This window comes from Gossypium hirsutum, chromosome D05 (assembly GCF_007990345.1).
Source record: "Gossypium hirsutum isolate 1008001.06 chromosome D05, Gossypium_hirsutum_v2.1, whole genome shotgun sequence".
Classification (NCBI taxonomy): Eukaryota; Viridiplantae; Streptophyta; class Magnoliopsida; order Malvales; family Malvaceae; genus Gossypium; species Gossypium hirsutum.
The window spans coordinates 63312971-63325516 of record NC_053441.1 but is presented as its reverse complement, the minus strand read 5'-3'; positions in this window follow the sequence as shown (position 1 = coordinate 63325516).

Sequence of the window (12546 nt, the reverse complement as noted above, 5' to 3'; positions counted from 1 at the left end):
ACCTTGGAAGATGTCAATCTACAATTGGGATTGCTGGTGGACGGGTACCCAGTCACTGGGTCTGTTCAATCTGGCGATTGAGAAACGATATGCTACGAGCTTTTTGGCGCTATTCCGGAGAATATTAACGGAGGTCGAATCGAGATGGGCTGGTTACGAGACACATTCCCAGATCCAGATGATGATTCAACCGAACTATAAAGAATCTGATATGCTCGGGCATACATTCTTCAGATAATTGGAGGTTATCTGATGCCAGACTTGTCACGGAACCTCGTACATCTAATATGGCTGCTGAAACTCGTTGATTTTAGAGCAGCTGGTGGATTTAATTGGGGGTCTGCCATGTTGGCAACATTTATAGGGAGATGTGCGGGGCGACATGACCGAATAAAGCGAAAATCTGAGGTTGCCTTTCACTACTACAGTCATGGGCACGGTTTCGCTATCCATTTTTACGTCCTCGAGTGGACCACCCATATACATTCCCACTCATAACGAGGTAAATTTTATATTATATTTTACAATTATTACGTAGATTTAAAATATAATAGTATGCTAAAAATTTATTTAATTAGGTGGAACCATCCGGCAAGTTATGCTGGATTACCTAGCTCTCTTGAAGATATACGGCTTCTATTAGACCAACAGTCAGAAGCCCAAGTAAGTATTAAATAAAATTGATATTTCCATCATGAGCTAGTCGATTGGTATTTAGTATTTAGTATTTAGTATTATGTATATAACTAATATTTCCATCATGTTCATATAGTTTCAATGGACACCATACGAGGATCCGGCAATTCGGGCAGTAATTCTGGATGAGTACCTTCAAAATCCATACGCTTGGCATGCGAAAGTCGTATTGGTCAACTATGCGACCGTAGAGATGCACCAGTCAGACAGAGCATTACGACAATTTGGATTTCGACAACTGATTCTCGTAGCACCTGAGGTGTTTGATGATCATCACAAAATTGACCTACGGCAATTGAATACGGATTGGCCGAGATTCTAGTCATACTACATCCAAATGTGTGAAAATCGGTATGATTATATACCTACTCAGGAACCAATCATCATTCCAGAGTTAGCGTGCGTGCCAGAATACATGCCATGGTTTATGATCCATGGCAAGCCGTACTTATTTTCGGCAGAAGAGAGGCAATGACAATTACGTGTCCAAAAGGAACGGAGTGGCCCTTTAAATCCAAGATGAAGGGACGACGACGCAGGCCCATCAATGAGGCCCAGACATTCACCCGGCCCATCATCAGCGGCCATTCAATCACCAGGTCCAGTGAGAGCACCATCACAGTCACCCGACCCAGCAGTTCAACCGACGATACCCACGGCACAACCTTTTCAAATAATGCCAAGTGTGTATCCTAGCCCTTTTATGTATCCTAACCCTTATATGTTTCCTTTTTCGAGTCCTGCGACAGGTTGGAGTCCATGGCCCGGTTCATATCCATTTTCTGTTACACCGAGTGGACCGCCGATGTATAGGCCAACGTCGTACAAGGGATCGCAAGAGGGGCCGTCGGGGAGCTCTTTTTTTACCAATCCCCATCACCGTATGGATTTCAAACAGCTTCACCGTTGGTGATGCAAGCACCTCCACAGTCACTATTCTATCAAGGTGGCTCATTGTCCCAACACCAACAACCAGATACCCTACCAGAGGAACTAAAATCCCTGCTGGAGCAACCACAACCCCCCAGAAGCTGGACAAAGGAGGAATCCAGCGCATAACCGTCGACGGCCGCCATGTGGCACTGAAGTCGGAGGGCACGGAGATTGATTTTTATTTTAATATATTTGTACCAACATTTTGAATATTTTGATATTATTTGTTGTAATAAAATAGAAATTCTTCTATATTATTTCATGTACTAAAATAGAAATTTACTTTTACATTTTTAATATAATAGAAATTCTTTTAAATAAGGCAATATGTTGAATATTGGTATATTATTTCATTTAAAAAAATAAAATGTTATTTTGAATAAAGTACTTGTAATTTACTTTAAAAGCCCGTCCACGTCGGAGCTTTTTTCAGTACTTCTGCTGACAAAGCATCCTGCTTAAAGCGTTTTTGACATTGTTTGCTCAGAAATGCCTACTCAAAATTATTTTATCAAGAGCCACTCTAGCCCTAATCTGATTTTTAAATTTTTTTAATTATATTAGTAACCATAAACCCTAATTTAATTGATTTTTTCTTAAAACATAATAAACACAAAAACTAATCCAATTTTGAAAAATTTATAATTAATTTAATTGATAAGCCCTAAACCTTAATCCCTTATTTATTTAATTTTTTCTCTAAAACCCTAAACTTTAAAACACCAAAACTCTAACCCTAAACCAAAAATCAAGTAAAACGCATCCTTGAGGAAGCGTTTTCCTACTCGAACATAAAGCGCGCCCTTAAGGGAGCGATTTCTGTCCATGTAGGCAAAACGCTTCCTCAGGGATGCGTTTTCCTACCACGTCCCCTGACATCGCGCTGACGTCGACGCACTTTCTGTGAAATAGGGCCATTCCGCCCATTTCGGTAAATTTAAAAAAAAGGGCTTTTATATGTAATTTGCCCGATATTTGAACTAGTATATATATATATTATTAAAAGCCGATGTAAAAGATTACTAATCCCCAAAAAGGAAAACCAACTAAAGGATTAGTGATTCAAAAGTGGAGGTCATACTGAAACACCAAATATCACATTCACAAGCAGCTGATCTTACAATCAAAACCCCTAAAACTCTAATACACCATAACACCCTCCCAACAAAACCCTAATTTTCTTAAGCAGACCTCAATTCTCTTTTTCAATTGGGGGCTTATATATGTTTCTAGAGTTATATTATAAACACTTCACTACATTTATTCCACACTGAATTACTAAGAAAAATTAGAGTTACACATAAGTATTAAGTAGTTCATAAATTTTATTTTTCTTTTTCAAATTGCTACTTTAGTTTGTCAAATCATTAAGTCTACTTTTAAAAAAAAATTAACCCCTTAAAATAGTGCCTAAGCAATATTCTTTTTTCTCAATTGGTTCCTACAATTTTTTTATTCCTGTTTGGCAATGTTAGTTATGTTCAAAATTATCCCACATGAGGTTGAAACGTTGACAATTAGTTTTGTTTCCGAACTTAAATTAGTTCAGAGATAAGAGTTAAACTGATTGATTCGCGAATCAATACAAATCAGTTGAATGAAGGTAAAAACCTAGTTGAATCAAATCTCTCTACTTTTAATTTTTTAAATTTTTATGAAAATTTAATATTTTTAAATTATATAAATAAAATAATATCTTTTATCCTTTTTTGTTAAATGATAATTTTTAATTGGTTATCTTTTTTTAAAAAAAATAGACTCAACAGAGGTATTGATTTGGGGAAAAATAGTTTAGATTTAGATAGCACTTATGACCAAAAAATGATACGAAAATGAGAAAAATGACAGAGTCTAGGTACTAATTAATGGGTTAAGCCTTCTTTTAAAAAAATATACCTAATAGTTTGACTTATTGTTTGACTAACAAAGGTTGAAAATGATACAGATAAAAACATTCATGTTTAAGTGACAACTCTAGTTATTATAATAAAGTTGATCATTTAATTAGCATTAAAGATATTCAAAATTTAATTTCTAATCACAACTTTTTAATTAAAGACATTCTTAATGCTTATCTTTTGAATTTAAAAAACTTCCTCTACATCATCGTGTCTTCTTTCAGCAATTACTTTATTCTTAAAAAAAAAAAAAGAAGAAGGTAAAACCAACAACTCCAACAAAGTGGATGTCTTCGTCTTCCACTAATTAATGATATTTTTAAATAAAATAACTCCCAACAGTTTTAAAATGTAAGACTTGATGAATTTCTTCTATAATTTAAATAATTAAATTTTATTATCAATTTTTGTATTATATGTAAGTTTTATTTTTTTATTTTTATACTTTAATTTAATTTATTTTCATTTTTAAATTTTAAATTTTAAAATTTCAATATATCATCAAATTTATTAGGTTAACTTACGTTGTTTTTAAAATGATAATCATTCCAATTATATATCACTTTGCCTATTTTTTAAATTTATTTTAAGAAAATAGGAATTGGACGACCTGACATGCTCAGGGTGTGTCACATTAAAACAACAAAAAAAAATTAAAATATTTTAAAATAAAAGTTATAGAAATTTATATCAAATTTCCGAAAAATAAAACTTTTTACTTTTTACTTTTTAAAAATACATAAAATACCACAAAAGGTGAAATTAAAAATTTAAAAATCAGAAAAATATGGAAAGCTATATAAAATTCTCAAAAATAAAAAAAAATACTTCTCTTCTTCATAAATAGATAAAAATACAAAAAGAAAAAGAAAATACAAAAGAATTTCAAAAAATTCAGAAAAATCTTTAAAAAAATAAAAAATCAGAAAAAAAGGAAAGTTTAAAAAACTTTCCAAAATTTTAAAAATATACTTTTCTTTCTTTTTATAAAATACAAAAAAAACTATCATAATTTTTTGGGAGATAAATATGACAATGCCATATTCCTAGAGATAAAACTCTCTTTTATTTAATTTTTTTATATTTTTTCTAATTCCTTTATAATGTTTGGCAACGCCGGTAATGTTCAAAATTGGCCCACATGAGGTTGAAACGTTGACAATTACTTTTGTTTTCGAACTTCACTATCTATTTGGTCGACCTAATAGGTCGAAAATGTTACACCCAAATTTATAGGGGGTTAATTGTAATAAATAAGTAAGAAAAAACTTTTATGCTTGAAAGCTTTCAATTATCTAGTTCTAGAGAATTTGTCCGCTCAGGAGTCCTTGATGATTAAATAATAAACCAAGATTTTACCATGACTGCAATTTTAGAGAGACGCAAAAGCAAAAGCCTATAGGTTGCTTCTATAACTGGATAACCAGCACTAAAAACCATCTTTACATCGGATGGCTTGGTGTTTTGATGATCCCTACCTTATTGACCGCAACTTTTGAAAAAAAATATTAACTCTTGTGTAATTTTCGTTTGAAGGACCCAATTTAAGGACCTTGGATCAGATTTGAATGTGAGGAACATCGCTCAAGATCCCGACAAATCGGGGAAATTTTGCACTTATGATAGGGCCACACAAGTGTGTGGGTCACATGGCCCCTCACACGATCATGTCCCCTTGAAAACCAAGGATATTCAATCCTTACACGACCTAAGATTGATAATCACTAAACTAACTATAAATACGACTAAGGCAAACGCACCTATCAAACAATAGTATAGTTATGGTGATCAATAGGGAATATCATATCCACGAGGACTAAAAGTATTAGTAATTACCGTTTTTCTATTATTTAGCTGACAAATTGGAGTGATTGTTTTTAATCTAAAATTACTAAACTAATCTAGCTAAGAACGCAACAAAGAATGGAATAAACAAAGTAATTGAAGATAACCAATGAGATAGATAATACCCAGGAAAGAATCCACCTAGACTTCACCTATTATTATGAATCTGAATTAAACTATTTATTCACTTGTGTCTTAATCCATAGAAATCCCTAAATTATGTTAATATCTCTTTTAAGAGTAAGAATGACTTACTCTAGGTTGATTAATTAAAATCTCTTTCTATTTAAAATCCCTATCGTCGCATTAACTCGATCTATGGTTTCCCCTATTAGATTTGACTCTAATCCGGTAGATTTATGCTGTCCTATTTCTAGGATTGCATGCAAATCCACTCAATTATGTTAGATTTACTCTTAAACAGGGACTTTTGCTCCAGTGAAATAAGCACATTAAACATGAATTGATATCATAAAAATATTAAAACATGAAAAAAGCATACATAATTGAGAATAAGAATCAAGTATTTATCGCATAAAACTAGAAATTAAATAATAAGATTCATCATAGGTTTCATCCTCCTTAGATATCTAGGGAATTTAGTTCATAATCCTGAATAGAAACATCTCAAAGTTAAGATAACAACAAGACATAAAGAAACTCAATAAAACTTTGAAAGAAATTAAATGGTGATCTTCGATCTTGAGGGAGATTCACTTCCGAGTTGATTCTAACAGCGTTCTTCGAGTGCTTTCTTTGATCTTCTTTGAGTCCCCCCTTAGGTTTTCTTCTAATTGGTATTTGTAGACTTTAGAATGCTTAGAAAGCCTAAAAATTGGGTTTTTCCTTGTATTTGAGAATCAGGTTGCGATATCGACACGGGTTGGTGTTGGAACGCCGGCATCTCTATGGTGCAGCGAAAAAATAAAACAACCGGCGATCCTAACCATGGATCCATGTGTGAGGAACAAATTGGGATGAAATAAAGGTTTCGAAATTACCGAATCTTTATTTTGAGTAGACAGCGACGCCTCAGCAACGAGTAATTTGATCTACTATCGAACCAAGCCGCAATCTATCATGACTCCGGCCTCTACGTAATCCACCCAGTTGACAATGAACAGAAGGAATCCTCAAAACTGTTTTGGAGAAGACTTTGCTTTGACGGCTGCTAGAACCACCAAGCAAAGAAAAAGAGGATTTTTATATCTATTTTTAAGGTTTCTCGAAATTAAATAAATATAACAATGTTTTTTAAACCGAAAATTATAATTACATTATAATAGTGATTTCGGTAAACTATATATTTATCTAAATTTATATACGAACCAAATTCATATTCTCATTATGTGTACAACAACCTTGTACATATAATGTATTCAATATTTGATTACCCAATTAAATTAATTCTATAATTAATTTAATTCAAGCGACAACCAAACACAATACCAACTATGTTTTATTTCGTTCATTTCAACTATAGGGTGTGACCCTGTAGGTTATTGTAACGTTAGTAGTAATACTAGAACGATTCCAATGTTACAAACAATGAGTGGCACCTAGTAATGGATCATTGCTACCTAAGTCATAAGAAATCATGATTCAACATAACCTTTTTATGATTAACCTTTCATGCAATAATCCTTAAGTCCTTTATCTCTAGATTGGACACAAGTCATGGAATAGTCACACTTGCATAGTCCATTCCATGTTCATTGATATCTTAAGTAGAATATGATATACAAATATGTATGACATCTCATATCAGCTTATTTGAGCATGGTCATGCATTTCTAGTCTCACTCAATCAAGTGGCCTAAGATATTACTCCCATTATGTAGGAGGGACTTATCCTATATTGATCAACCATATCCCTCTACACAGATCGTGGTATATCCAACATCAGCCTTTATAGAACAACCAATTGTGGTGTACGTTTGACTGTATCAAAATATACAACTCACGATGTTGGGATTATGATGATCTCAAGTCTGATGATCATATACATATTAATCACTATGACTAATGTTGTGACAATTACATAATAATCCAAGAAACATACTCATAACGGGTCAGTCCAATATGTTGTTCTCTAACACACATATTTATGCATTGATTTTGACACTCCATATCAATGACAACTCTTTATCATCAATCAACTACATGTTAGTCTTAATGCATTATTGTTGTCCTAGACAACAATAATACTTGATTAAGGACCTTTTAAGAATAGTCATATTATTCTCAAGACATTATTATAAGACAATTTATTTATATGCACAGAAAAGAAACTGAAATAATAATGGTAACGCCTCATATTAATAAACATGATAAATCAAGTATGTTATTACAACCATTTCATGATTGATCTTTGGGCATACTCTAACAGCTGGCACATGGGCATGTGGCCAGCTCATGTGGCTCACACGAGTGTGTGGCCAGCTCGTGTGGAAATGTCCAGGCTGTGTGGATTCTAGAAACAACTCTATTTGTCTGATTTTCACTAATTTACATAATTAATCATCTAAAAACGTATCAAGAATGAGATTAAAAATATGTTACTTTTCTAGCTTATCAAGGACCCTCCACACAGCTGTGTCTCCCTTGTACCTTGATTTTGCATTATCCACATTTTCATAGTCTGTCACACGGTCGTGTAAACCCTTCGCATGGCTTAAGGCATTGCACACGGCCTTGAGCCCCTATTTTACAAGTTTACCTAGAATTTTTTGATTTGTTCAGGTTTGTCACTGAATAGTTTTCAAACTACTTTTTAGTGTTTTATTTTTATACAATTAAGTCCCTAATAATATTGAAAATGCTAGAATCCATGACATGATTGGCTGAATTAATGTTATATATAATTGCCTAGATTGTGAATGATATATATGTCTATTATATAAACAGAGCCAGGTTGTACTCTATCTATAAGTATAAACAGATAATAAAAATAAATTTCACTTCTTCTTAAATGACTTGATTACATAGAGAGTAGCATTCTTTAGATCTTATGCATATATTGAGTTATATATGAGAATGAATGCGATATTATATATTTGTTATAAATTTTTTTATCGAGGTTGTGGTTCTTAGAAAATAGACCGTGGACTATCATTTCCGTGTAGGGTTATTTTTTAAAATTCATAGAATTCTTGTGATCCGAAAACGGACATAAGACTTAAATGTATTTTTTTCCAAAAAGGTGTCCATGACGAGGAGAATATGGACTGATGGCAGTTGAAGACCCGAGGAATACCTTGTGGCGAAAAACTAAAAACTGTGTAATTTTATTTTTTTCGTTTATTTTCTATAAATAGAACCATGGAAACCTTGGTTGGCAATTTTATTTTAATTACCTATCATCTTATATATCTATTTAATGTTATAATTGTGATATATATATGAGATGATCCACAATTGATCGATTAAAAAATAAGAAGTGTAGTAATGAGAAAATACATGTGTTGTATTATTCTATTAACTTCTTTAGGTTATTTGATTACTGTGAGAAGTATGGTAATGAGAATGTGCATGTTTAGGACTGGCTTTGGCTAGGAAAGGCTTGTTTTTAAGTGGTCAAATTTGACTCACCTCCCTTTCCTAGGACTGTTTCTAGTGCACGGTTCACATTCACTTCTTCAGTTTTTCCCTTAAAAGAAAAACTCTAGAGAATCAAAATTTTTTTTTATGATTGATTGATTCTTGTGAAAGAATGTGAATATTATAAAATTGTCATAGCATCCCATGCATATATTGGAAGCATGTCATTTAGATTAGGTATGAGTGCCACTAGGGCTATTGTATGATCATTCTTGAAATTCATTTAGATTAGGTATGAATGCCACTAGGATTATTGCCACAGATTGTTTATTTCATATTTTATTATTTTATTATTTTAGATCATTTTCGCAATTTTTTCTATACAAAGATTGTAATATTTTATTTAAACTGCGGCATGGGACTTAGGCTTTGGGATTGCTCAGCATGGATGATATTTTATTTTGATTTAGGTTATTAAAATATGGTTTATTAATTAATCATGCATACAAATCTAGTTTTCATTAAACTCAAGTTGAAATCACTTTTTTCGCTACATTATTATGTAAATGAGATTTGAAAAACATATAAAAATCGAGAATCGACTTTTACTAAGTAAACTTTAAATTCCATCCTTTTGGGAAAATTATAACTTTCAGTAAAACAAAGATAACATGCTAAGTTTTCCTCAATAATAAACAACCGTTTTATAAACTCCAATCGTACTAGGTCATTTCGGTGGCCGATGTAATCTTCCAAATTCAATCTTAATGTCTAGGTCAGGTTTGAGATGTTACAAATTGTTTAGGTACCAAAATGGAAAAAATGATAGAGTCTAGGTACCAGTTTATGGGTTAAGTCTTTTTTTAAATAGATTAACGGTTTGATTGACTGTTTGGCTAACAAAGGTTGAAAATACTAGTGTAAGAAAAGACCCGATTGAAAATGATACGGATAAAAACATTCATGATTAGAGTGTAAACTCTAGTTATTATAGTAATGTTGACTATTTAGTTGATGTCAAAGACATTTGAAATTTCATTCCTGATGACATCTTTTGAATAGACTTAGATAAAAAAAGTAATCTATATATCATTTGTGATACTTAAATATCAAAGGATGAGTTAAGCCTATTCAACATAATAGTATTTTAGATAGCAAAGCTATTGAAGATTTGAAGGGATAAATTATGTTTAGCACTATAAATAAATACCATAATTTCTTATTAAATAAAATAATCAACCAAAACCCATTTTTCTTTCGACAATTGTTTTATTCTAAAAATAAAAATAAAATAAATAAACATAAAAAAGTGAAACCAATAACTCCAAATAAAATGTCTTCGTCTTCCACTAATTAATGATATTATTGAATAAAATAACTCTCACAAGATTTAAAACTTAAGACTTGATGAAATTCTATCTATAATTTAAACAATTAAATTTTATTATCCATTTTTGTATTATGTGCAACTTGTATATTTAATTTTTATACTTTAATTTAATTAAATTTTGCCCTTCATTTTTAAAATTTTTAAATTTCAATTTTGTTAAATTTTTTAGGTCAACTTATCCTATTTGTAAAAGGGTTAACGAATTATTTGCCCCCTAAAGTTTCACTCAATTATCACTTTAGTATTTAAAATTTTTTTTGCATTAATTTGACACCTAAAGTTTCTAACTATGTATCACTTTGTCCCAACTGTTAACAGCGTTAAAAAAATTGATGTAGCGTGCTCTTAGTATGTCATGTCTCTTAATTTTTGTTTTCTTAAAATAAATTTAAAAAATAGTAATTCGTCAAAAGAAGCAGGTAAGTTAAAAATAGTAAAAAGTAATTCATCAACAATGCCAGTCCCACTAGCGAAAGTGGTGAGCAAACTTGATAATTAATTATTCATCATAAAAATAATAAAAAATAATTCATTAACAATACCCATCCAACTAGCAAAAGTGGTGAAGACTCTTCGTAATTAATTACTTGAGGAGCGCAAAGAAAAGTAAACTCAAATTAATGGTGTTCTTTAAATATGGAAATATTTGTTCTGCTCTAATCACCATTACTGGTTTTTCGAGAACAAAAATTTTGATTTCTTAGTCTTGGATCGAATAGAGTAGAATCGAATGGAAAAAGTTCAAGTTGATAAGTCTTATTTTATTATTTTAACTTAATTTGAATTTTTTTAAATCGAATCAAGTAAAATGAAATTTGAGTCGTATCGAGTAAAATTATTTGAGTTATATTAAAAAATTAAACATATCAAATTCAAATCTTGTAATCATACAACTAATTCTATTTTAGAGCATATATATTTGAAACTCTTTCAAATCAAAATAATTGAAAAAATAAAATACTTTAGTATGATAAACATGAACCATTAATTTACCTATTTATGTCCCCAGAATTATTATTTTAGAATTTTTAAAATGTTTTATATATTCTTTAGAATTTTTATTTTTTAAAATTTAACAAATGCACTTTTTCTAGCCAAAACTCACATTTGTTGAACTTAATATACAACTAACTGTTATGCAAGGTTCTCAACACAATTCTCAAATGCTCTTCATTATCACTCTTACTCTTAGAATATATCAATATATCATCAATAGAGACTACAACAAATTGATCCAAGTAAGGTTGGAATTTAATTAAGTCCATGAATATTATTGGTGTATTTGTCAACCCAAATGACATCACCAAAAACTCATAGTGACTATATCTTGACTGAAAAGCTGTCTATCACCTTTAATCCTTTTCTGATAATAACCTAACCTTACATCAATTTTGGAAAATCCCACTTAACTGATCAAATAAGCCCTCAATCCTTAGTAAATGATATTTATTATTAGGTCATAACCTTGTTCAACTAACGGTATTCAATACACAGGTGCATAAATTGCTTTCTCATTCAAGCATATCATCATTCGAGCATCACTTGAAAGCTCATCAAACATACATCTACGAAGGCTTGCCCATACACCCGTCATTACCTTGCCTCTCACTTGCCTAATTGTCGACTTTAGATCTTTTTCAGAGTTCATACATCTTCTCTTAGCCTTACTCCACCAATGAGAGAGAAGATATCTCTTCTTAACCTATCTCATGCCCCTAACTTAACCCCAAGTCTATATTGGAACTAGGCGCACGTCACATAAATCAATTGGTGGTTTTATCCAAATCTTACCAGTTCCAGGAATATTAATCAACTGCTTTCCTTTAGTTCTTAACTATTTTAGCTCATATTCAGTTAAACTTAACCATTGTTTCTTTATAACTTAACTGGCTCAAGGCCATCGTTACTAAGTGCACTTATTGTTGACATAGACTTCTCGACACACGGTTTATTTTCTCGTTACTTATAACATATTCCACCCGTCTTTTTTACGCCAATCAAAGGCTTTTGGGTGAATCGTTTCTATCAGATATATTTCTTACTCGTTATGGGCTAACCTAGTGCTCGCCAATCTCAAGGTGCCATAGGCGCACTCAAATAGTTCTTATTCATAATCTAGCTTTAATCACTATACCCTTCTAGATCGTATTACCTATCTTATTTATTCAAACAATATTCAGATACTAAGATTTCACCGGGCGGCATGTTACACCCATTACTCGAGACATGCTGTGAAATATTGAT